Source organism: Lissotriton vulgaris, chromosome 5 (genome assembly GCF_964263255.1).
Source record: "Lissotriton vulgaris chromosome 5, aLisVul1.2, whole genome shotgun sequence".
Lineage (NCBI taxonomy): Eukaryota > Metazoa > Chordata > Amphibia > Caudata > Salamandridae > Lissotriton > Lissotriton vulgaris.
The window spans coordinates 400,436,645-400,462,049 of NC_141693.1; the positions used below are offsets into that span (position 1 = coordinate 400,436,645).

The following is a 25,405-nucleotide window of genomic DNA, read 5'->3' on the forward strand; positions in this document are numbered from 1 at the left end:
ACTGACTGCACAATTTAAAGAACTTGAGAGGGTGCATAGTCGTACTGGGGTGCCTAGAGTCTGCCGCCAGTTGAAAGCAGCTAGAGCGCAATTAGCAGGACTAGATCTAGATAGAGTGAATATGCTGCGTTACACTTAAAACATTACTACTACATAGGAGGGGAAAAGTCGGGCACCTGCTGGCAGGTAATCTTGGAGCATAATGACAACAAAGATCCATTCTCTCAGGTGGTGCGGTGGGGAGGAACTCACAAATGATGAAGACATAGCACATGTGAGATCAAAAAGGACTAGCCTATTTGTGAGTTTACATAGACTCAAGACTGTAAGACAGGGTACAAACCCTTTTGGTTGTTCATGAAGCCCTCACCCACCAACCTGGTTGGTGGCATGCTTCATCATCGGGCCCACCCAGTGACACCGGATGTGCTTCGACGCCTGAATACAGCGGAGCAGGTATGTTTCTTAGTGTGCAGTGTAGTGACAATTTAAAAGCTATACAGGGATCCCAGTACCCGAGGGTACATTATATTTTAATAACTGGGTTACTGTTAGCATTAAAAAAAGGCTGTTGGATGTTATAGGAGTGTTAATTAGGGTCTCCTACATCTAGGTGTGGTCTACATGTTTCAGCCAGGCCTTTATAATTAAAACTGGCTTTCCTCAAGACCAAAGTGTGTAGGTGCCAAGTACTTAATTTTAAGTGATTGTGTAATTTTGAAAAATGTGTAGCACTCGCTAAGGTGACCCAGTTATTAAAATATAATTTACCCTCGGGTACTGGGATCCCTGCATAGCTTTAACATTTTTGATCTCACATATAAAACCCCGGGGATACGGACTAGCTACCTAGTCCTCTCGCTCTCCTTTGATAGTGATATATGAGAAGACATAGCACAAACATATTGGGACTTTTATGCAGAACTATATAAGGGGTAGGCCCTAGCTGAACACCACATGTCATCATACTTCGAAGGAACTCACCTGTTCAAGATAATTTCTGACCAAGCTCACTCCCTTGATGCTCCTATATGGATTTTAGAGGTGATCACAGCGATATCACGCCTTAAACCTCTCAAGTCGCCGGACCGGAACGGATTCTCTGCAGCTTTCCTACAAGACATTCTGCGAGTTCCTAGCTCCGATCCCCACACAATTATTTAACTCTTTTCCTCCTTTAGGGGGCCGGGATCGATCCCCTCTAATGTTTTAGAGGGGGCCATCATGGTCCTACCCAAAAATGAGAAGGACAAAAACCTATGCAGCTCCTACCGCCCGTATCCATTCTTAATGTGGACTTAAAGCTCTTCACAAATATTTTGGCTACAAGGCTAGGCCCACTGATGCTAGCTACAATAGAGCCGGATCAAGTGGAATCGTTTTTTAACTTTAGGTCCTGACGAATCACCTCTAGACTTGTAGAATTGCAAAGAAACACGTTGACCAACCACACGGAAGAGCACCACACCTAAAACATTAACTTAGCATTGCGCCTTTCCTTTTTATTTTAATCAGTGTAGGAGACCCCACAATTTAAGTTATTTTTGCTGGTACTCCCACTCCTGTTTTAACTCACATAAACATCACACACCGCTTATTCATCTACACTCACTAAATTTCCCACCACCACAGCACCAAACGGCTATTTGGAAAAAGATATCCGCCAAAGTGCCCCTCATCGGGAGGCCGTCAGGCATTGCAGTGCCGGCCAGACGAGGAGCAGCCCGATGATGAAGCATGACACCCAACTGGGTGTGTGAGGGCATTACATTCCAAATAAATGGATTCCCATCTCTTTGACTCTGTAGCCTACTGTCCTTTGTATATTGCTAAATTCTAGATCATTCAGGAACAGCACAACTTTAATTTTCATATTGCATTTTGGGCAATTGTGCTGTACCTTGTGTATAAAAGCCCTTTGTCCCCCTATTTGTGAACATGTTTATCTACTTGCTTGTTCTGGGTGTGCATAAGTGCTTGTATGTAGTTGTCTGTGTGCATGCATCCCTGTCTGTGTGTTAGGGCAGAATTAGAATTTGGCGGATGGAGTAGTGTCCGTCTCCGCTATCGTCACAGTACTTTCCATCCAAATTAAAGATGGCTGCAGGCCCAGAAGTCCTTACTGCACAGTGAACGGAACTGCCTACACAGCGGTTCCTTTCAAGGTCCTAAAGGGTTGGTGGACGTTGGTTTTCATGTTCGTCCACCACATTTTTCACATTCTTTTTGAGTTTTCCAGAAACAATCATCCAAAGTTGGAGATTGTGTCTGAAAAATGAAAAAAATAATGCCCCCTCTCCCCTCCCCCCAAGCACTAGCAATTTTTTCCTGGGTATGGCTGCCAATATTGTTTTTTCCCTGTCTCTCACCAATAGGTTTTACCTTGTGGAGATTGGGAGAAAACATCACACCATCCACCCTAAATAATACAGATGGTGTAGTGCCTTGCCTGCAATGGCCCCTCCTCCCTTGGGCTGTTGGAGGAAATACCATGTTGACACAGCCAACAAGGGCTCTGGTCTAGGAATATTTAATGCTCGCCCATCTCTAATGAGCTGCAGACCGAGGGGTTGGTGGGCACGCTGTCCACCAATCTCTAAATCAGGCCCTTAGTCTCTGTGTCCATGAATGCTCATACTGTCTTGCTAAGTTTGCATACAGCTGCTATGTGTCCCAGGATGGTGTGTTCCTCTATGTGCGTGCACAAATGTCTTTGCTACTGCTTGCATTATGATGTGCCGTTGTTTATACTCTTATGGAAGGTTTTAGCTTGAATAGTTTGAGATCCTGCTGTCTGTGTGCGGTTATAATGTACCGAAACAGCAAACAGCAACAAGGGCTCTATGGGTCTCCTGCAAGTTGATAAAATCTCAGCTGAAGACACCGCCATTTCCAATAGCCATTGTTCAGCCATCGCGTTTCCAGGAGCAGGATAAGCGTACCTGTCTAGATTTCTTATCTCGTTGACGCTGCAGTGTTTGGTCGGCAGGTTCTGCCTGTCGGAACTCGCAAACAAAGCATGTTGTCAGCCAAAGTCCTTAAATCAATCAGCTCTCACAGAGGCAGGGGAGGTCTGGTTCTCGAAAATAGCTCACCATTATTCCGTGTCATGTTGGCGCTCAATTCATCATAATTAACACAATTCGTGCAATCTTCAGGGATCACACCTGTCTGCTTGGTTTCACTACTACTTAAGGAGCGCTTCCTACAAACTAAGGCGGCTTTTCGCTGAAAAATAAGCATTATAAAATTGGTACTTGGGCATCAACCTTGAAAGAATGAAACACTGACTGGCTCTTCCAAAATGTGAATATCTGGACTGAAAGTTACACGCTCAGACACACACACACACATCTCTGCAGTGTAGGGAAGCCTTCTAAAACATCCATAAGGTACATCATAACAAAAGCACTTCATAGATATTATTTGACTTTCGCTTAAATTGGATGGAGTCAAATTTGTTGAACACTACTAAGGGGAAGTGGTTGGAAAACAGGCAAAACGTGCAGAATTTGGGGGTATATATACAATAGAAGTGGCAAAGCGCGGTGTTAGCCTCCTTGGCTTAACACTGTGCCTTCCCCTTCTGAAACGCAGGGCTGCACCATATTTACAACAATATGGTGCAGCCCTGCGTTTCCCCCTGCACTGGCGCTAAATTTAGCAGCCTAGACTCAACTCAGGCACCCTTGCACCATAGTGCAAGGGTGTCTGTGTTGCAGAGGAAAATTTCCCTTCCTGCACATAAACAATCTTTAAATGGTGTTTTGTAACTTCTATGTAACTGCAGCACACATAGAAGTTGGAAAACGTCATTTTTTTTAAATTATCGTTTATGTGCAGGAAGGGATACCTTCCTGCACATAAACAATCAATGGTGTTTTGCTGTTTCCATGTGTGCTGCACAACGCAACACACATGGAAACAGCAAAACGTGGAGAAATTAAACATTGTGCCAGGGTAAGAACAGGTTTTCCCTGGTCATAATTTCGGCACTACCCCATATTTCCGCTACCATTGTAAATAAGGGGCAGTGTCAAAATCAATGGGAGTTATGGTGGAACGCCCACCGCAACACCCATTGCCCTCCCCTTTCACGCTAAGTATAGCATGAAAGGGCGCCTTATTTACAAGGCACCATTAAACCACGTTAAGTGGTTTAACACTGCCTGGTAAATAAGGCGAAGCCCCTATCGCGCCCCTGTCGCCACCACAACGTCGTGAAAAGTCACGTTGTGGTGGCGATAGGGGCTTGTAAATATGCCCCTTGGTGTGATAAATAGCTTATGCATTTCGTGCCTCATTTTAGGGCTCTTAACTTGAAATAGGAGATAATAGACTCTGGGCCTGATTCACAGAACTAACTTAAGACAAAATCCTAAACTTACTACCATTTTGGTATTCACAGAAGGCAATTACTCATTTTGGTATTCACAGAAGGCACTTACTCATTTTGGTATTCACAGAAGGCACTTAGTCATTGATGAGTAGGAGCCATCTGTGACCCCACCTGGCTCCTAAAGGTTAGGATAAAGTTTGCATTAATTATATTTGCAATCCTTGGGCAAGCAGCTGTTTGGGCAAGGGAAGATCCTTAAAAGCTGGGGCGCTCGTCAATGCTTAAGTGTTTGTAATAGGGCTTCCATGACCTCTGACATCTAGGGGTGAACATTCTCACTTGAGAACGCCCAGTTTTAAGTTTGATCAATTTCCAAACCAAAGATCATGGTTATAGGACATTCTGAAGGGAGCACCACTTTAAAAAGTAGGGGTCAATGATTTGCAGCTCTCAAACGTCCCCAAACCCATTTCATCGAGTTAGAGGGTCTTTTTGTTTTGTAGTGTAAGCCTTTGAGCTTATAGCATGCCAGTAAAAATAAATAACATGATAAATGGAACAAGAGCACAACTAAATAAGAGAGATTTTGTTCATGTATTGCAACAGTGCGGGTATAAAATTCCATGCTAAAGTCCAGATTGCATTTGATAACTGCAATGATAGAAGAACCCCTGGTACAAGGGTGCCAGCAGTCCACCTGCTGGAAATTGAAGCACTGTGCTCTTTTCCAAAGACAAATTCCAGAGGAAGAAAGGGTCAAAGAAGGGCATAGCTAGAATCCAGAATCTTTACTGCAAATCGGCGACAGACAAATCAAAGGATGTGGAAGTCTATGCCATACTGCTGTTGACCAGCAGGTAGCGATCACTCAGAGGAAGTCTAAGAGCCCCTATAACTGGACGAAAACCAAAGATGTCGAAGAAAGGGCCCTCTTCAACACAAAGAGCATCAAGAAAGTGATGGCAGAAAGCCATTTCAAAACATTACAGACCACTTCAGAGCTTTATAATATGCATATGGCACTCTTACCCTCTGACACTGGTACCTCATGTTCACATAGCAGTAGAGGCAACTGCTTATCCCATGAAATAGTGATGGGAACTTACCCAGAAATCCTCACATGCAAAAAAGCTAACTGAGTGACCACTTCACTAGTTGTAGCTCATCCACTATATTTGGAATCTCAGTATTGTCCCAATGCTATACTCTTAGACGGTATGTGGTAATATTGAGGTCAATAATATCAATCTGCACATATATTGACTCAAGAATAGTGAATAACCAGAATCTTGATTGCCAACATCATCAAGGTAAGCTGATATGCAGCTATATTAGTAAATCCTTACTTCCCTGTATATGGTTATCTTTACGATATGTTGGTAGTCCATATTTTGGAGTTGAAAGATGTAGGTCAACGTTATGAAAGTGGACTTTTCATGTAGATTATGGTGTTTTGTTTAGGGTTCTTAACCCGTTAACCGCGGCAGGCGGTGCGGGCGTTTCCATGCGCGGGCGGGGCCACGTCGGCCATTGGCTGCCGGCAGCACTGGGGAGGTAGTGCAATTAAAGGGTTAATTGATATATCATGTGTTCTCTATGTGACCGATGAAAACAATTTCTGAGAGGGCTAGGTATGAATTCCACCTATCACTTCAAAAACAAAGTGTTAGACCTGTCTGGCTTTTTGGCGAAGTCCCTCCTAATTTTTATTTATTTTGTCCCCTTTTTGCCCCTCATACCCTTGTTAATTTTTGTGTCTACTGACTTTTTGTAGGTGTTGGTCAGGGGGATAGGTGTTTTCTTCCCCCCTCATAATCTTTTACCTTAGGCCCAGAGGCCTGTTCTGACAGGAAAGTTGGCACCACCTAAAATGGTGGCCACCAACTGCCCCAACTGTCACCAACAGAACTTGGCCATAGCCTAACATAGGGCATTCCAGAACCTTCTGGTCCATTCTGGACCACTGAAGGGCAGCCTATATAAGGCGGAATGCGGGGCAGCCATTTTGTCTACCTGTGGAAGTCAGCTGGAGGACAGGTGGTAGCTAAGGGTGGGAAAAGGTTAGACTTAGGGTTGACCTCCTGAACTGGGAAGCTGCCTATTTGGTCCAACCCCCAACTCCCCTTTTAGTTATTTGTCTTGGCCCCGCTGTGGGAAGTTACTGGAGACCCTGGGCGCCTGTGTGACCCCTAGTCTAGAACAGAGGGGTGAGAACAGGAGAAGGAGACTGCGGAGTAGTGAGCGCAGTCCTCTGCCCAGTGTGAGGATCTGAACTGAAGAAGACTCCTGAGCCGGTCATCTGCCCAGTAAGGTGGGCTGGGGTTCCAGTGCCTTAAAAGTGCACAGTGACTGTCTACTGAGAAAGCCCCCCTGGATTCCCTCCTCCCTTCTGAGGATAGGAAGAAAGCTGGTGACCGGGGTAGCGCTGTACACCCCTTACCTGTGGCAGGACTGTTAGTGAGCCGATCCCCCTTTGAACGCTAAGGTGGTGAAGTGGGCAGGAAAGTCCCATCCCATTTGAGGAGTCCCGAGCGCTTCTGCCGAGATTAGGACCCCGGGGGCACCTTCCGCGCTGTAATTACGTGTGGGGAAGTGACCCGGCTGACAGGGAAGAGCCAGAGCGAGACGCGGTAAAACGGCGCCTTCGCGCATGCCCCAAAGCAGATTCACTGTCTCTTCAGGAAGGACCTAGGGTCGGGCAGGTCCGTGAGTAGCGTCTTCCTTCCGAGGGCGGGTGCGAGCGCTTCCGCGCATGAGGAGGAGATCAGAGCCCCGCCGGTCGTTGTGAGGAGAAGCATCCGGGCAAGCGCTTCTGCGCATGCCCGCGGAAGCAGTGACTCGCCGAGCAACGTGTGGAGCCGGCTGTGGCCAGAGTGAGTGTCTCCCTACTCCCCTGCTCGCGCGCCACGCAGAGGAGCTGGCCGAGTAGGGAGAGGGGGCTGAGAGTCTCGGCTGTTGTTGTGGGCAGTAAGTCATCGGCCCTGTTCTCCGCTCGAGCGCCCAGCAGAGGAGCTGGCCCGAGTGAGGTGAGCGCAGGGGAGCTACAAGGGAGCCTTCGCCCCAATTACCTGATTGACTGCCTCGGTGGTGTGCTCAGCCCCCCCCCCCCCGTTTTGTTCATCTTGCTGCTGAACACAGAGAAGAACACATCCACGCTGTGGAAACAAGTAAGGAGTGGAAATACAGGGGGAGTGGCGCTAGTGCCTACAGAGCAGTAAAGTAGATACTGGTCAGTCAATCCCTGCTAACGTCAGGTTGGAGGAATAACATTAGGAAACCAGATCTAGTCATTGTGGTGAACTGATTAGCTGAACTGTGTTTAATAACAAGTAAAAGAAGTAACTATCCCTGAAGTGGAGCTACTGTTTGGATGTAATGAGAGAATACTACTAATGTGGAATTTTTATGTCAGTTAACACTGCTGAAAAGTATCCTAATAATTTCATGAAATCTGCATGTACTTAAATTGAGTGGTAGTTTTCTCTCCCAAGGTTCAAGCAGATGAATACTTCACCTGAGTGCTTATAAAGAAAAGTACAGGATATTCTGAATACAAAAGTGTGATAAGGATTTGGAAATACAGTGACTGCTAGTGATTTAAAAAGTGATAATCTGCTAGTCATTTAAAAAGTGCAATTGCTGACCCTGAAAGTGATCTAAACTGCTTTAAACTATTTATATGTGAGCGATAAGGATTTGGAAATACAGTGACTGCTAGTGATTTAAAAAGTGATAATCTGCTAGTCATTTAAAAAGTGCAATTGCTGACCCTGAAAGTGATCTAAACTGCTTTAAACTATTTATATGTGAGCTACTGATATTTGACAACACAGAGCATATTATTTTTATATAAAGCAGTACGTATTTTCATATAATTTTGGTGTAGTGTTTTCTTTTTGAGTGCTATTGCGTGGAATTACTTTTGGGTGGTCTGCAACCTTAACACTGTGCCTCTGTATGCTAGTCTTGCCCTAGGCCAGGCTACCTAATTCCAACATATTGGTGCCTAGCGGTGGGATTGCGGACTTGGTTGCAGCTACTTACTAGTAATTTGACGTAATACACCCAACCTACACCAGGAGTTTTCTCCTTGCGGCCCTCCCAATTAGTCTTTTTGTTTTTTCTAAATTTATTCCTGGTGGTGGGTGGAGTTGGCTTAAGGTTGCCCTTGCCCCTTTAAAATTTCTGGTGTGTATCCAGGTTTGCCAGACTCACAATGGAGTTTGCGGTGGAAAACCTGGAAGTCTATTCCGTGCCCCAATTGAGAATGTTCTGCCAACAAATGGGGGTCTTTTTCAAGCATGGTGCCAGGAAGGGGGAGCTCCAGACTAGCCTTAGGGCCTGGGTGGAGGCACACCAAGAGACAAAGGAGGAGGATGAAGAGGTTGACCAGGGCACAGAAGGAGGGGTGGAGGAGTTATTCCGCCATGAGGGGGAAAACTTGCTCACCGGACCAGTGTCCTATTCCAGAAAGGGCAGTAGCATTTCTGGGAAAAGCCTAACAGAAGCCGAGCTCACCGATAGGAGGGAGAAAAGACAGCTAAAGTGGGAGTTGGCTAAGTTGGAGCAGGAGAAAGAGGAGAGGAGGATGGTCCACGAGTTTAGGCTGAAGGAACTGGAGCTCCAAAGTCTGCAACGGGGGTCCTCTCCTGTTAGGAATGGTGGCAGCGAACCGAGAGAGTCAGCCAGGGAGACCAAACCCTATATCCCAAAGGACCTGATAGCGAGCTTCAGACAGGGGGATGATGTTGCTAAGTGGCTGGCCGCTTATGAGGTTTCTTTGAAGGTTCATGGAGTGCAGGAGAAGCACTGGGGGGGTAGTTTGTACAAGTACATGCCTCCTGCTGGTCGGGACACCTTGCTGGCCCTGGATCCAGAGGAACAGACAAACTACCCCACCATGAAGCTGGCGTTATTGAGGAAGTTCAGGGGGAGCCACAAGATGGGAACTCAGAACTGGGTGGACTTCCTTGATTACGCCAGAAAGGCCTTAGAGGGTTGGGTCAAGGGCAGTGAGGTAAAAGATTATGAGGGGCTGTACGATCTGTTTTTGAGAGAACACCTCCTCGAGAAATGTTTTCCCGAGCTGCGCCAACACCTGGTAGACAGCAAGCTGACCAATCCCCGGAAGCTTGCAGAGGAGGCGGACATCTGGACAAGTACCCGGGTGTCCTCCAAGGGGACTGGAGGGGAATCTCAAAAAACCGGACAGGGCGCCCCCCAGAAGAAGGAGGGGGGGGAGAAAAAGAAAGAGTTCTCTAAAGGTCCCCAAAATAACTTCCAAGGGAAGGGAGCAGGTTTCACCCCTAGGGCAAACCCGCCCCGGAACCCTCATCCTGGCCAGAGCCAGCAGCCCAGGGTTCTCCACTGTTTTGAATGCGGTGGCGTTGGACATTATAAGGGAGATGTCAGATGCCCAAAGAGACCACCCCCTCCCACCGGAGGAAAGTCACCGGGAGTAGCTAGTGTAGCGCTCGGGGAGGAGTTGCCCTTAGATAAGGGGGGTGAGTGGGCGGGTGTCACCTTAGTGTCCCTGGGAGAGCGGGAGATGGTGCCAAAGATCCAGGTGCCCCCAAATACTACAAAGTATGGGCAATGGGTTACCATCAATGGCCAGAGAGGGGAGGCTCTGAGGGATACAGGAGCCAGCATGACTATGGTGAGAAGTCAGCTGGTGTCCCCAGAGCAGGTTGTTCCTAATGTACTCCACCCCGCCGCGATGGCTGATGGCAGAATGGGCCACTATCCAGTGGCTGAGGTTCCCTTTGAGTGGGAGGGGGTTGCAGGTTCACTTCGAGTTGCCGTAAGCCCTGCCGTGCCAGTCGATTGTCTGTTGGGGAATGACATGGAACACAACACTTGGAGAGAGGTGGAATACCGGACGCATTCTGCGATGCTGGGTACACCTGACTGGGCCTGTGTCAGCACACGGTCTGCGACTGCCCGGAGAGGGAGTTCGCCTGGGTTGGAGCCTGGAACAATGGCCCAACCCGCTGCTAAGAAGGGACAGACCCGGAGACAGAGAAAGCCTGCTCCGGCTTCCACACCCAATGAGACAGATCGGCCACCTGCGGTGGTGGACCAGGAGTCCGTGGAGGGGGAAGTAGACTCTCTGGAGGATTTGCCCATCCCTGCGGAGTGGCATGTGGAGGGAGGTCCTACCAGAGAGGAATTCTGTAAGGGGCAGAGGGAGTGCCCCACCCTTGAGGGACTGAGGCGACAGGCTGAAGCCCAAGCAGCAGGTGATGTTACGGGACATTACCATATTTACTGGGAGGATGGACTCCTCTACAGTGAACCCAAGGTACCCTCGCCTGGTTCATCGAGGGCCTTGGTAGTCCCGCAACAGTACCGAGCCTTTCTTTTGGAATTGGCTCATGCCATACCCCTGGCAGGACACTTAGGCCAGGACAAGACCTTTGCACGGCTTGTTCTCCACTTTTACTGGCCTCAGATGAAAGCGGCGTCCAACACATACTGTAGGACATGTGTAACCTGCCAGGCCAGTGGGAAAACAGGGGTGAAGCTAAAAGCTCCCCTGGAACCACTTCCAGTCGTTAGCACCCCCTTTGAGAGGGTGGGCATCGACATTGTAGGGCCTTTGGATCCACCGACAGCAGCTGGTCACAGGTTTATCCTGGTACTGGTGGATCATGCCACACGGTACCCAGAGGCAATACCTCTGAGGACAGTCACTGCACCTGTAGTGGCAAGAGCCCTAATGGGAATCTTTACCCGAGTGGGATTTCCCAAGGAAGTTGTGTCCGACAGGGGGACCAACTTCCTGTCAGCTTACATGCGGGCAATGTGGAAGGAGTGTGGAGTGACCTACCGGTTCACCACTCCTTATCACCCCCAGTCGAATGGACTGGTTGAGAGGTTCAATAAGACCTTGAAGGGCATGATCAGAAGTCTGCCCGAGAGCCTGCGGAGGAAATGGGATGTCCTCCTACCCTGTTTACTCTTTTCCTACAGGGAAGTGCCCCAGAAGGGAGTGGGCTTCAGCCCCTTTGAGCTTCTGTATGGGCACCCTGTACGCGGTCCTCTCAGCCTGGTGAAGGATGGTTGGGAGAAACCTCCCAGGAAACCCCCCCAGGATGTGGTGAGCTACATGCTGGCCTTCAGGAGCCAAATGGCGAAGTTGTGGAAGCAAGCTTCTGACAACTTGGAGGCCAGCCAGGCAGTCATGAAGGAGTGGTACGACCACAATGCTCACCAGGTGGAACTGGAGCCTGGACAGAAAGTGTGGGTGATGGAGCCTGGAGAGCTTAGCGCCCTCCAGGATCGCTGGACAGGCCCCTTTGAGGTGTTGGAAAAGAAGGGTAAGGCCACATACCTGGTGGACCTTAAGACCCCTCGACAGCCCCTACGGGTGCTACATGCCAACCGACTCAAGCCCCACCATGAGAGGCCCGAAGTCATGCTGATGATGGTGACTGACGGGGGAGAGGAAGCGGAAAGCGAACCTCTCCCAGATCTTTTTTCGTCCCAAGAGAAGGATGGGTCAGTGGAGGGAGTGATTCTCTCTCCCACTCTCACTCCTGAGCAACAGGAGGACTGCCGCCAGATACTGGAGCAGTACTCTTCGTTGTTCTCCCTTGTCCCGGGAAGGACCCACCTGTGTACCCATGATGTGGACACAGGAGACAGCCCACCAGTGAAGTCCAAGACCTACCGGCTGTCTGACAAGGTGAAGGCTAGCATACATGGAGAAGTTGCCAAGATGCTAGAGCTGGGAGTAATTGAACCTTCCAACAGCCCTTGGTCCAGCCCGGTGGTGCTCGTGCCAAATGCCGCACCCCCAGGCACCACACCTGAACTGAGGTTCTGTGTGGATTACCGAGGACTGAATTCAGTGACAAGGACTGATGCTCATCCGATCCCTAGGGCGGATGAATTGATTGACCGGCTAGGAGCTGCCCAATATCTGAGTACCTTTGACCTCACTTCAGGGTACTGGCAGATCTCCTTGACAGATGGAGCAAGGGAAAGGTCAGCCTTCTCCACGCCTGAGGGACACTACCAGTTCTGTGTGATGCCCTTTGGGCTCAAGAACGCCCCTGCCACATTTCAGCGGCTGGTGAACCAGGTCCTCTCTGGAATGGAGAGTTTCTCTGCTGCTTACTTGGATGACATTGCTGTCTTCAGTAGCAGTTGGGAGGACCATCTGCAGCATTTGCAGGCCGTTCTCCAGGCCCTGAGACAAGCTGGATTGACCATCAAAGCCAGCCAATGCCAGATTGGGCAGGGGTCGGTTGTGTACCTTGGACACTTGGTGGGTAGGGGGACTGTGCAGCCCCTGCAGGCGAAGATTGAGGCAATCATGGCCTGGGAACCCCCCAAGACACAGACTGAGGTCCGAGCTTTCCTGGGCCTCACAGGATACTACCGTCGCTTTGTGAAGGGGTATGGCACTATTGTAGCGCCCCTCACAGAGCTCACCTCCAAGAAACAACCTCGACGGGTAGTTTGGACAAAGGCTTGTCAGCAAGCCTTTGAAAAGTTGAAACAGGCAATGTGTGCGGCACCGGTCCTGAGGGCCCCAGACTCCTCCAAGGAGTTTATTGTCCAAACGGATGCATCAGAACATGGCATTGGGGCAGTGTTATCGCAACTCAATGAAGATGGCCTGGATCAACCTGTAGTCTTCTTATCCAGGAGGCTGCTTCCCCGGGAACAGAAGTGGAGTGCCATTGAGAGGGAAGCTTTTGCGGTGGTGTGGGCTCTGAAGAAGCTGCAGCCATACCTCTTTGGCTCGCACTTCCTGATTCAGACCGACCACCGACCCCTTCGTTGGCTGATGCAAATGAAGGGGGAAAATCCCAAGTTGTTGAGGTGGTCCATCTCCCTACAGGGAATGGACTTCCGGGTGGAACATCGGCCTGGAGTGGACCACGCCAATGCAGACGGTCTCTCCAGGTATTTCCGCCTTAGTGATGAGGACTCCCAAGGGGTTGGGTAGTTCTCCCCACTTTCAGCTGGGGGGGACGCGTGTTAGACCTGTCTGGCTTTTTGGCGAAGTCCCTCCTAATTTTTATTTATTTTGTCCCCTTTTTGCCCCTCATACCCTTGTTAATTTTTGTGTCTACTGACTTTTTGTAGGTGTTGGTCAGGGGGATAGGTGTTTTCTTCCCCCCTCATAATCTTTTACCTTAGGCCCAGAGGCCTGTTCTGACAGGAAAGTTGGCACCACCTAAAATGGTGGCCACCAACTGCCCCAACTGTCACCAACAGAACTTGGCCATAGCCTAACATAGGGCATTCCAGAACCTTCTGGTCCATTCTGGACCACTGAAGGGCAGCCTATATAAGGCGGAATGCGGGGCAGCCATTTTGTCTACCTGTGGAAGTCAGCTGGAGGACAGGTGGTAGCTAAGGGTGGGAAAAGGTTAGACTTAGGGTTGACCTCCTGAACTGGGAAGCTGCCTATTTGGTCCAACCCCCAACTCCCCTTTTAGTTATTTGTCTTGGCCCCGCTGTGGGAAGTTACTGGAGACCCTGGGTGCCTGTGTGACCCCTAGTCTAGAACAGAGGGGTGAGAACAGGAGAAGGAGACTGCGGAGTAGTGAGCGCAGTCCTCTGCCCAGTGTGAGGATCTGAACTGAAGAAGACTCCTGAGCCGGTCATCTGCTCAGTAAGGTGGGCTGGGGTTCCAGTGCCTTAAAAGTGCACAGTGACTGTCTACTGAGAAAGCCCCCCTGGATTCCCTCCTCCCTTCTGAGGATAGGAAGAAAGCTGGTGACCGGGGTAGCGCTGTACACCCCTTACCTGTGGCAGGACTGTTAGTGAGCCGATCCCCCTTTGAACGCTAAGGTGGTGAAGTGGGCAGGAAAGTCCCATCCCATTTGAGGAGTCCCGAGCGCTTCTGCCGAGATTAGGACCCCGGGGGCACCTTCCGCGCTGTAATTACGTGTGGGGAAGTGACCCGGCTGACAGGGAAGAGCCAGAGCGAGACGCGGTAAAACGGCGCCTTCGCGCATGCCCCAAAGCAGATTCACTGTCTCTTCAGGAAGGACCTAGGGTCGGGCAGGTCCGTGAGTAGCGTCTTCCTTCCGAGGGCGGGTGCGAGCGCTTCCGCGCATGAGGAGGAGATCAGAGCCCCGCCGGTCGTTGTGAGGAGAAGCATCCGGGCAAGCGCTTCTGCGCATGCCCGCGGAAGCAGTGACTCGCCGAGCAACGTGTGGAGCCGGCTGTGGCCAGAGTGAGTGTCTCCCTACTCCCCTGCTCGCGCGCCACGCAGAGGAGCTGGCCGAGTAGGGAGAGGGGGCTGAGAGTCTCGGCTGTTGTTGTGGGCAGTAAGTCATCGGCCCTGTTCTCCGCTCGAGCGCCCAGCAGAGGAGCTGGCCCGAGTGAGGAGAGCGCAGGGGAGCTACAAGGGAGCCTTCGCCCCAATTACCTGATTGACTGCCTCGGTGGTGTGCTCAGCCCCCCCCCCCCGTTTTGTTCATCTTGCTGCTGAACACAGAGAAGAACACATCCACGCTGTGGAAACAAGTAAGGAGTGGAAATACAGGGGGAGTGGCGCTAGTGCCTACAGAGCAGTAAAGTAGATACTGGTCAGTCAATCCCTGCTAACGTCAGGTTGGAGGAATAACATTAGGAAACCAGATCTAGTCATTGTGGTGAACTGATTAGCTGAACTGTGTTTAATAACAAGTAAAAGAAGTAACTATCCCTGAAGTGGAGCTACTGTTTGGATGTAATGAGAGAATACTACTAATGTGGAATTTTTATGTCAGTTAACACTGCTGAAAAGTATCCTAATAATTTCATGAAATCTGCATGTACTTAAATTGAGTGGTAGTTTTCTCTCCCAAGGTTCTAGCAGATGAATACTTCACCTGAGTGCTTATAAAGAAAAGTACAGGATATTCTGAATACAAAAGTGTGATAAGGATTTGGAAATACAGTGACTGCTAGTGATTTAAAAAGTGATAATCTGCTAGTCATTTAAAAAGTGCAATTGCTGACCCTGAAAGTGATCTAAACTGCTTTAAACTATTTATATGTGAGCGATAAGGATTTGGAAATACAGTGACTGCTAGTGATTTAAAAAGTGATAATCTGCTAGTCATTTAAAAAGTGCAATTGCTGACCCTGAAAGTGATCTAAACTGCTTTAAACTATTTATATGTGAGCTACTGATATTTGACAACACAGAGCATATTATTTTTATATAAAGCAGTTCGTATTTTCATATAATTTTGGTGTAGTGTTTTCTTTTTGAGTGCTATTGCGTGGAATTACTTTTGGGTGGTCTGCAACCTTAACACTGTGCCTCTGTATGCTAGTCTTGCCCTAGGCCAGGCTACCTAATTCCAACACAAAGGATGCTAAGATTTGTGCCTATCTGGAGACTATATTGGTCTTTCATCGTACTCAGTGTGTGTTCTGTCCAGCTCATGCCACTGAGACTATTATCAGGGTAGTCGTGGATGTCATTCCAGTGTCTACAGATGACGGTAATATTGTAGCAGCTACTCTTATGACATAGTTCATCATCTTAGACTCCTCGCCAAGCTTCCTGTGGTGAGTCATGTTACTGGCTCTAGATTACCTTTAGCCTTTCTAACTGACAAAGGTCAGGCGGTTGCTTTTCCTGCTTACCACTCAGGTTATCATGCCTTAAAATGCGGAGTCCCACAGGTATCAGCAATCAGTCCAACTCTTTTAATGCTCCAATTTTCCCTTCTTGATTCATCTTTCATTAGGCTGAACAAAGCTGTCAGCCACAACGTTTGTAATTTTTGTCACAGGTAACACTGTCATCCTCTTTATGGCAATTAACAGTCATAAACATGACTGAAATACAGAGGTGCTCCTCATTGGCAGTCCTCCCACATGTGGCCCTTCAGCTTGTGGCCTTTTGTGCTAGGATCCTCTATTTTCCAGCCAGCAGTCAGAACATAGCCATACCTTTCAATAACTCTCTATTCTTTACTAGTCAAGTAAATAGGGTGATATTCGCCGAATCTTCAGGAAAATTCTGAATTCAGTGTAAAAAAGCTATTTATTCAGGCTGCCACCATATCAAGACTATAATAACGCTTTTTTTAAATTATTTAATCCACAGTCGGCACATTATTCAAAATGATGAAGCAAGCCATCAATGATTTTTAAGACACGGTTTACAAGATAGTCCTTCAGTGTGCTTTCTGCTATATCAGAACTAAATTCTAATCCTATGTTCCTACCCCTCCTTTCCACTTTTCATCAGTTGCTCTACTTGTGGTAGCAAAGTACCATCATACACACGTGGGTGGACTACATTCTCAATAAAAGTGTCAAGTGTATGGAGCCAGTTCCCTCTTTAGATCTGTTCCATCTGTAATATTTAACAATTCCATAAACTACTAAAGACTAAGGACCTCATGTGGATGCCAGTTGGGCCGTGACCGACAGCCTGTTGGTGGCAGTCTGACCAGGTGACAGTCCTTCGGTCCGACCGCTGGAGTTTGATTCAGGCGGGGGTAAAACCTCCACCTCCGACAGGATATAGGATCCCGTTGGGTGGCGGTTAGACTTGTATCTTTAAAATGGCGGTGGTGCTAAGGCAGGCACTGCCATCAGGATTACAATGTCCATTTCACACAGCCCTATGAAAAGGCTGTCAGACAGGTACTTTGGGGACCACAAACAGGCCCCCTGTCCCTATTTGGCCACTGCAAAGGGGCCTAGGGGGCACATGTAGTGCTCCGATACACATCCATGCACAGTCTGCCATGCACCACATGGTGCATGGCAGACAGTGAGTGGATGTGTACAAAGTGCTCTCTAACTTGTGCTGCAGCTCTTTTCAGGGTGGTGTGGAGTGCAAAAAAACGATGGATTTGGGCCCAGATCTTTGGACTGGGGTGAATGTGTGACATTGATCCACATTCGGTCCATCACCTGTTTTGTTTGCAAATTCCGCCATAAGTGCGCTGGGGATGCTCAGACGTGGGTCCCAGGCACTCCACACCACTGGAGTCAAGCTAGCCGGGCTGATGAGAGGTGTTACCTCGAAACCGGTCCGGTCCTCGGATGCTTGATTCCGTTCTGGGAAGGACATGGCTTTTGTAGTTCGGACTGGACTGTTCCCATGGGGCACAGGGTCAGAGCTGATTTGCATATTGCCATTTTCTAACCCAGGGTGGTGTGGAGTGCAAAAAAACGATCGATTTGGGCCCAGATCTTTGGACTGGGGTGAATGTGTGACATTGATCCACATTCGGTCCATCACCTGTTTTGTTTGCAAATTCCGCCATAAGTGCGCTGAGGATGCTCAGACGTGGGTCCCAGGCACTCCACACCACTGGAGTCAAGCTAGCCGGGCTGATGAGAGGTGTTACCTCGAAACCGGTCCGGTCCTCGGATGCTTGATTCCGTTCTGGGACATGGCTTTTGTAGTTCGGACTGGACTGTTCCCATGGGGCACAGGGTCAGAGCTGATTTGCATATCGCCATTGTCTAACCCAGGGTGGTGTGGAGTGCAAAAAAACGATGGATTTGGGCCCAGATCTTTGGACTGGGGTGAATGTGTGACATTGATCCACATTCGGTCCATCACCTGTTTTGTTTGCAAATTCCGCCATAAGTGCGCTGGGGATGCTCAGACGTGGGTCCCAGGCACTCCACACCACTGGAGTCAAGCTAGCCGGGCTGATGAGAGGTGTTACCTCGAAACCGGTCCGGTCCTCGGATGCTTGATTCCGTTCTTGGAAGGACATGGCTTTTGTAGTTCGGACTGGACTGTTCCCATGGGGCACAGGGTCAGAGCTGATTTGCATATCGCCATTGTCTAACCCAGGGTGGTGTGGAGTGCAAAAAAACGATGGATTTGGGCCCAGATCTTTGGACTGGGGTGAATGTATGACATTGATCCACATTCGGTCCATCACCTGTTTTGTTTGCAAATTCCGCCATAAGAGCGCTGGGGATGCTCAGACGTGGGTCCCAGGCACTCCACACCACTGGATTCAAGCTAGCCGGGCTGATGAGAGGTGTTACCTCGAAACCGGTCCGGTCCTCGGATGCTTGATTCCGTTCTGGGAAGGACATGGCTTTTGTAGTTCGGACTGGACTGTTCCCATGGGGCACATGGTCAGAGCTGATTTGCATATCGCCATTGTCTAACCCAGGGTGGTGTGGAGTGCAAAAAAACGATGGATTTGGGCCCGGATCTTTGGACTGGGGTGAATGTGTGACATTGATCCACATTCGGTCCATCACCTGTTTTGTTTGCAAATTCCGCCATAAGTGCGCTGGGGATGCTCAGACGTGGGTCCCAGGCACTCCACACCACTGGAGTCAAGCTAGCCGGGCGGATGAGAGGTGTTACCTCGAAACCGGTCCGGTCCTCGGATGCTTGATTCCGTTCTGGGAAGGACATGGCTTTTGTAGTTCGGACTGGACTGTTCCCATGGGGCACAGGATCAGAGCTGATTTGCATATCGCCGTTGTCTAACCCAGGGTGGTGTGGAGTGTAAAAAAACGATGGATTTGGGCTCAGATCTTTGGACTGGGGTGAATGTGTGACATTGATCCACATTCGGTCCATCACCTGTTTTGTTTGCAAATTCCGCCATAAGTGCGCTGGGGATGCTCAGACGTGGGTCCCAGGCACTCCACACCACTGGAGTCAAGCTAGCTGGGCTGATGAGAGGTGTTACCTCGAAACCGGTCCGGTCCTCGGGTGCTTGATTCCGTTCTGGGAAGGACATGGCTTTTGTAGTTCGGACTGGACTGTTCCCATGGGGCACAGGGTCAGAGCTGATTTGCATATCACCATTGTCTAACTCAGGGTGGTGTGGAGTGCAAAAAAACAATGGATTTGGGCCCAGATCTTTGGACTGGGGTGAATGTGTGACATTGATCCACATTCGGTCCATCACCTTTTTGTTTGCAAATTCCGCCATAAGTGCGCTGGGGATGCTCAGACGTGGGTCCCAGGCACTCCACACCACTGGAGTCAAGCTAGCCGGGCTGATGAGAGGTGTTACCTCGAAACCGGTCCGGTCCTCGGATGCTTGATTCCGTTCTGGGAAGGACATGGCTTTTGTAGTTTGGACTGGACTGTTCCCATGGGGCACAGGGTCAGAGCTGATTTGCATATCGCCATTGTCTAACCCAGGGTGGTGTGGAGTGCAAAAAAACGATGGATTTGGGCCCAGATCTTTGGACTGGGGTGAATGTGTGACATTGATCCACATTCGGTCCATCACCTGTTTTGTTTGCAAATTCCGCCATAAGTGCGCTGGGGATGCTCAGACGTGGGTCCCAGGCACTCCACACCACTGGAGTCAAGCTAGCCGGGCTGATGAGAGGTGTTACCTCGAAACCGGTCCGGTCCTCGGATGCTTGATTCCGTTCTGGGAAGGACATGGCTTTTGTAGTTCGGACTGGACTGTTCCCATGGGGCACAGGATCAGAGCTGATTTGCATATCGCCATTGTCTAACCCAGGGTGGTGTGGAGTGCAAAAAAACGATGGATTTGGGCCCAGATCTTTGGACTGGGGTGAATGTGTGACATTGATCCACATTCGGTCCATCACCTGTTTTGTTTGCAAATTCCGCCATAAGTGCGCTGGGGATGCTCAGACGTGGGTCCCAGGCACTCCACACCACTGGAGTCAAGCTAGCCGGGCTGATGAGAGGTGTTACCTCGAAACCGGTCCGGTCCTCGGATGCTTGATTCCGTTCTGGGAAGGACATGGCTTTTGTAGTTCGGACTGGACTGTTCCCATGGGGCACAGGGTCAGAGCTGATTTGCATATCGCCATTGTCTAACCCAGGGTGGTGTGGAGTGCAAAAAAACGATGGATTTGGGCCCGGATCTTTGGACTGGGGTGAATGTGTGACATTGATCCACATTCAGTCCATCACCTGTTTTGTTTGCATATTCCGCCATAAGTGCGCTGGGGATGCTCAGACGTGGGTCCCAGGCACTCCACACCACTGGAGTCAAGCTAGCCGGGCTGATGAGAGGTGTTACCTCGAAACCGGTCCGGTCCTCGGATGCTTGATTCCGTTCTGGGAAGGACATGGCTTTTGTAGTTCGGACTGGACTGTTCCCATGGGGCACAGGGTCAGAGCTGATTTGCATATCGTCATTGTCTAACCCAGGGTGGTGTGGAGTGCAAAAAAACGATGGATTTGGGCCCAGATCTTTGGACTGGGGTGAATGTGTGACATTGATCCACATTCGGTCCATCACCTGTTTTGTTTGCAAATTCCGCCATAAGTGCGCTGGGGATGCTCAGACGTGGGTCCCAGGCACTCCACACCACTGGAGTCAAGCTAGCCGGGCTGATGAGAGGTGTTACCTTGAAACCGGTCCGGTCCTCGGATGCTTGATTCCGTTCTGGGAAGGACATGGCTTTTGTAGTTCGGACTGGACTGTTCCCATGGGGCACAGGGTCAGAGCTGATTTCCATATTGCCATTGTCTAACCCAGGGTGGTGTGGAGTGCAAAAAAACGATGGATTTGGGCCCAGATCTTTGGGCTGGGGTGAATGTGTGACATTGATCCACATTCGGTCCATCACCTGTTTTGTTTGCAAATTCCGCCATAAGTGCGCTGGGCATGCTCAGACGTGGGTCCCAGGCACTCCACACCACTGGAGTCAAGCTAGCTGGGCTGATGAGAGGTGTTACCTCGAAACCTGTCCGGTCCTCGGATGCTTGATTCCGTTCTGGGAAGGACATGGCTTTTGTAGTTTGGACTGGACTGTTCCCATGGGGCACAGGGTCAGAGCTGATTTGCATATCGCCATTGCCTAACCCAGGGTGGTGTGGAGTGCAAAAAAACGATGGATTTGGGCCAAGATCTTTGGACTGGGGTGAATGTGTGACATTGATCCACATTCGGTCAATCACCTGTTTTCTTTGCAAATTCCGCCATAAGTGCACTGGGGATGCTCAGACGTGGGTCCCAGGCACTCCACACCACTGGAGTCAAGCTAACCGGGCTGATGAGAGGTGTTACCTCGAAACCGGTCCGGTCCTCGGATGCTTGATTCCGTTCTGGGAAGGACATGGCTTTTGTAGTTCGGACTGGACTGTTCCCATGGGGCACAGGGTCAGAGCTGATTTGCATATCGCCATTGCCTAACCCAGGGTGGTGTGGAGTGCAAAAAAACAATGGATTTGGGCCAAGATCTTTGGACTGGGGTGAATGTGTGACATTGATCCACATTCGGTCAATCACCTGTTTTCTTTGCAAATTCCGCCATAAGTGCACTGGGGATGCTCAGACGTGGGTCCCAGGCACTCCACACCACTGGAGTCAAGCTAGCCGGGCTGATGAGAGGTGTTACCTCGAAACCGGTCCGGTCCTCGGATGCTTGATTCCGTTCTGGGAAGGACATGGCTTTTGTAGTTCGGACTGGACTGTTCCCATGGGGCACAGGGTCAGAGCTGATTTGCATATCGCCATTGTCTAACCCAGGGTGGTGTGGAGTGCAAAAAAACGATGGATTTGGGCCCAGATCTTTGGACTGGGGTGAATGTGTGACATTGATCCACATTCGGTCCATCACCTGTTTTGTTTGCAGCTCTTTTCCTGGCCCGCAGTACGAGTCGCAGTATTAGAGATCATTTTTCCGACTGTCACCTAATCAGTCATTTCGTAATTGGGTAGTTGGACCGCTGGTTGCCTGTTAGGCGGCATCGAAATTATGACCTAATTTTTACAGATTTAGATTTGCAGCACCTTGAAGTTTCTTCTAGTGTCAGAACCCCTAGAGTTACCACAATTGGTCATCAATTGTAAGTGAATTAAGGCACCATTCTACTTTTTGAGAAATAGATACACAGATTGTTAAGTTTGGGTTAAACCATAACTTTTTATTAGTTGAATGCACATTTTATCTGCTTAACAAAGTAGACTCATGGGTACACCATATGCATCTCCATATGTCAATTTCCATATGGGCTGGTGGGACCAAACATTGACCTGGGCCCTGAAGAATCATAGCATTCATTATAATGAGATCAGTGACAAATTCACAATGTGCTCTTTGTGTGGAATATAATGGATAAGAATATGAATCTGAGGTTGACCAACATAATTGGCTCTGAGCCTGTAAACTATCTGCATTTACAGCTGACTTTGAGCAACAATGAAATACACACTAGAATGTTTATGAAATCTGCTGCTGTGGACAGTATTCCTTCAGCAACATGCCTGCATGCCAATGACAACACCTGTTTATACAGTATGCAGGATTCTTAATCACTCAAGGTAGTTACTCAAGAGTACATGAACTTTAGAAAGCTTCTGAAGAGATGATTCCAAATGTTCATACAGCATATATCCCGATGTTTCACATAGCACCCAAAACAAAGTATTAGAAAACTTTCAAAACGAAATGTTAAAACAGAATAATATAAACAGCAGAGGAACTCCTGAAGGAAATGTTTAAAATTATTTTTTTTATAACTTTTAGATCGGTCAAAAAGATGGGCCAAAAGGAACCTCCGCTCTGCCGACCTCGCCTTGGCAGTGACCCCATGCATAAGCAGAACCCGAGCAGGCAGAAGAGCCTTCTCCTACGTCACAGCAAAGACCTGGAACGAGCTTCCAGTCAACATCAGATGCTCCCCTACTCTGCACACCTTCAGGAAGAGCCTCAAAACCTGGCGTTTCGACTGATCCTCGACTGAACCCCCCCCCCCCCATTGCCTTGAGACCCTCGTGGGTGAGTAGCGCGCTTTACACACCCTGATTGATTGATTGAATAATTACAGTAGCATACCTCTAGAATGCGACAAGCAGGGTGTGTGACATTTATTAACAGTTTTGGGTCATCAATGATAGTCAATCTATTTATGTGCATCAGTGTCAGTGTTTTGATACTACAAAATCAATTGATAATGTTTATAAAAAAGTGAGTGTAATGTAGGACAACAAAGTTGTTGTGCTTTGTTGCATCAAAGGGACAGTGAAAAACAGCACCATGTCTATACTAAGAAATGCAGCTTTGTTGCTCTCCCAGCACTGACGCAATTAAGGCTGCCATGAGCCAACACATAGCGAATGCAAATGCACATACAATTTTCAATAAGTAATAAAGAAATTTCCCGGCACCCCTGCTGGAACACTGGCTCCCTCCCAGGGAAGTTCATTCAATTAACACATGTGTAAAGAAGCAGTTTTCTGTGAGGTTAACAAGTAAAATAGAAATGTATTTTCTTCTTATACATTCTTTTTTTCATTGGTCCAACTGCAATTGGTCAATTCCAATTCATAACTTATCTGAAATCATCTGATGACCAGAAATTACAAGTAATTAATATGTTAACAGCCAACACGTATTTTACAATATACTCACTTCTTTAGGGCCTATTAAGGGAATAGCCTGGTGTTCCTACTTAAAGACTGGCTACCTCCCAGTGATGTTCATGCAATAACACATGTGTAAAGAAGATGTTTTCTAAGAGTTTAACTAGTAGAATATAAAAGTGTTTTTTCCTACAATATCAATTATTTTATTCCATTGGTCTAACAACAAATGTTCAATTCCAATTAATAACTTATCAGAAACCATCCGAAGACCTGAAATGACAGGTATATAGATTACTCGTAATTTCTGGTCATCAGAGCATAAAACAAGTATGGGAACTGTAATCCTGAGTAGGCCTGGGCGGTAAATTCTGTTCCGCTCACGGAATTTGGGTAATTTCGTGTTCCGTGGAGAACACGGAATTGCCAAAAATTCCGCTATCCGCGGCTTAGCGGAATTTTTTGCTTGTTCGCGCTTTCAAAATGCATGTTCGCTAGATATTTCTCCCCGAGCATGCAAACAGCGTTTGCGAACAGGAAAAAAGCATCGGGAATGGGTGGAACAAGCAATTCCGCGTGTTCGCGGAACTTTGCGTGCTCGCAGAGATTTTTTATTGTTTCGCTGAGCTTTGCGTAGTGCGACTACGCAAATTCCGCCCATCCCTAAGATTCCTGAGTGCAAAGGAGACCAGGCGAGAGAAATGGCTATAAGGGAACAAAACATTCTGCAACTATTTTGTTGGTCTTTCACCTTCATGTAAATAAATATAATGCACAGACACCTTAAATGAAAAATAAATGCAAATTAAAGAAACTAGTGCCAAATGCATTCTTTTACATAATGAAAGCTAAATTGGTTAATGTGATCACTGTAGATGACTGAGTGGGTAACCAGACGCTTTCAGAAACAAGGAGGAGAACCGGCGACGCTGTGACGAGGAGCAGGGAGGCCGTATCAATTGATAACGAGCACGGTGGGATAAAAGAACCGGAACGGGAGGACAACCCCTAAAAACTTCCTGGGCATATCCTAAAAAAGGTGCAACCTACTGCAGCGGTTTGCAGCCATAGCAATTGGAAACTCTACATCAAATTACATAACGGTGGCTCCCTCGCACAGTGTGGAAGGCCTGTCATCAAATGAAATAAGATACCCTGCCTCAGAACGAATTGAATCGATGCCAACAGATCGTACAAGACTGGGGCAAAAAATTCCATTAACACTGATAGAAGTGGATAAAAATAGCAATATCTGTGTTCTAAGAATCGGTCCTGAAGAAGGTGTCTTATAAGGAATACCGAAACGCTGCGTCGACTTAAATCTTCGATTCTTGATGTTATGTATCTGTTTTTTTAAATATCCGTTGAATTCACATGTACATTATTATGTTTATTGATTTTCATGCTTGTTTTTACTGCTGTTTTTAATATCACGACACGTTTTTATTTGTACTAAAAGAATAAACTTGTACTTTTTTCTACCAGAATTTAATTTGCATTCGTATTAGTTCATATTAGGGTCACCCAATATAAGAAGCACTATATATTTCTTGAACGTTGATTTTTTGACTGTCTATGTACAAGGAGTATATCAAACACTAGCTGCATATCGCTGCCAAATCCGGACTAGATTGCCCTAGATTCATACATATGCAGAATTGTCCTATTGGAAAATAGGTCCTGTGGATCTGTAAAACGTGGGACATCCTATATTTCTTAACCAGACAGTCAGACAACGGAATCCTGCTTGGTGCTCCAGGGAATAGTGGATTTATAGTGCTATGAGGGCCCAGCCTTTGAA

At 48.2% G+C, this 25,405-nt stretch overlaps 1 protein-coding gene across 2 annotated transcripts in view; it reads right to left on the reverse strand.

Moving 5' to 3' along the window:
• CCDC27 (coiled-coil domain containing 27) overlaps positions 1–25,405 on the reverse strand; it is a 290,662-nt gene that overhangs the window by 251,286 nt on the left and 13,971 nt on the right. The window lies entirely within an intron of this gene.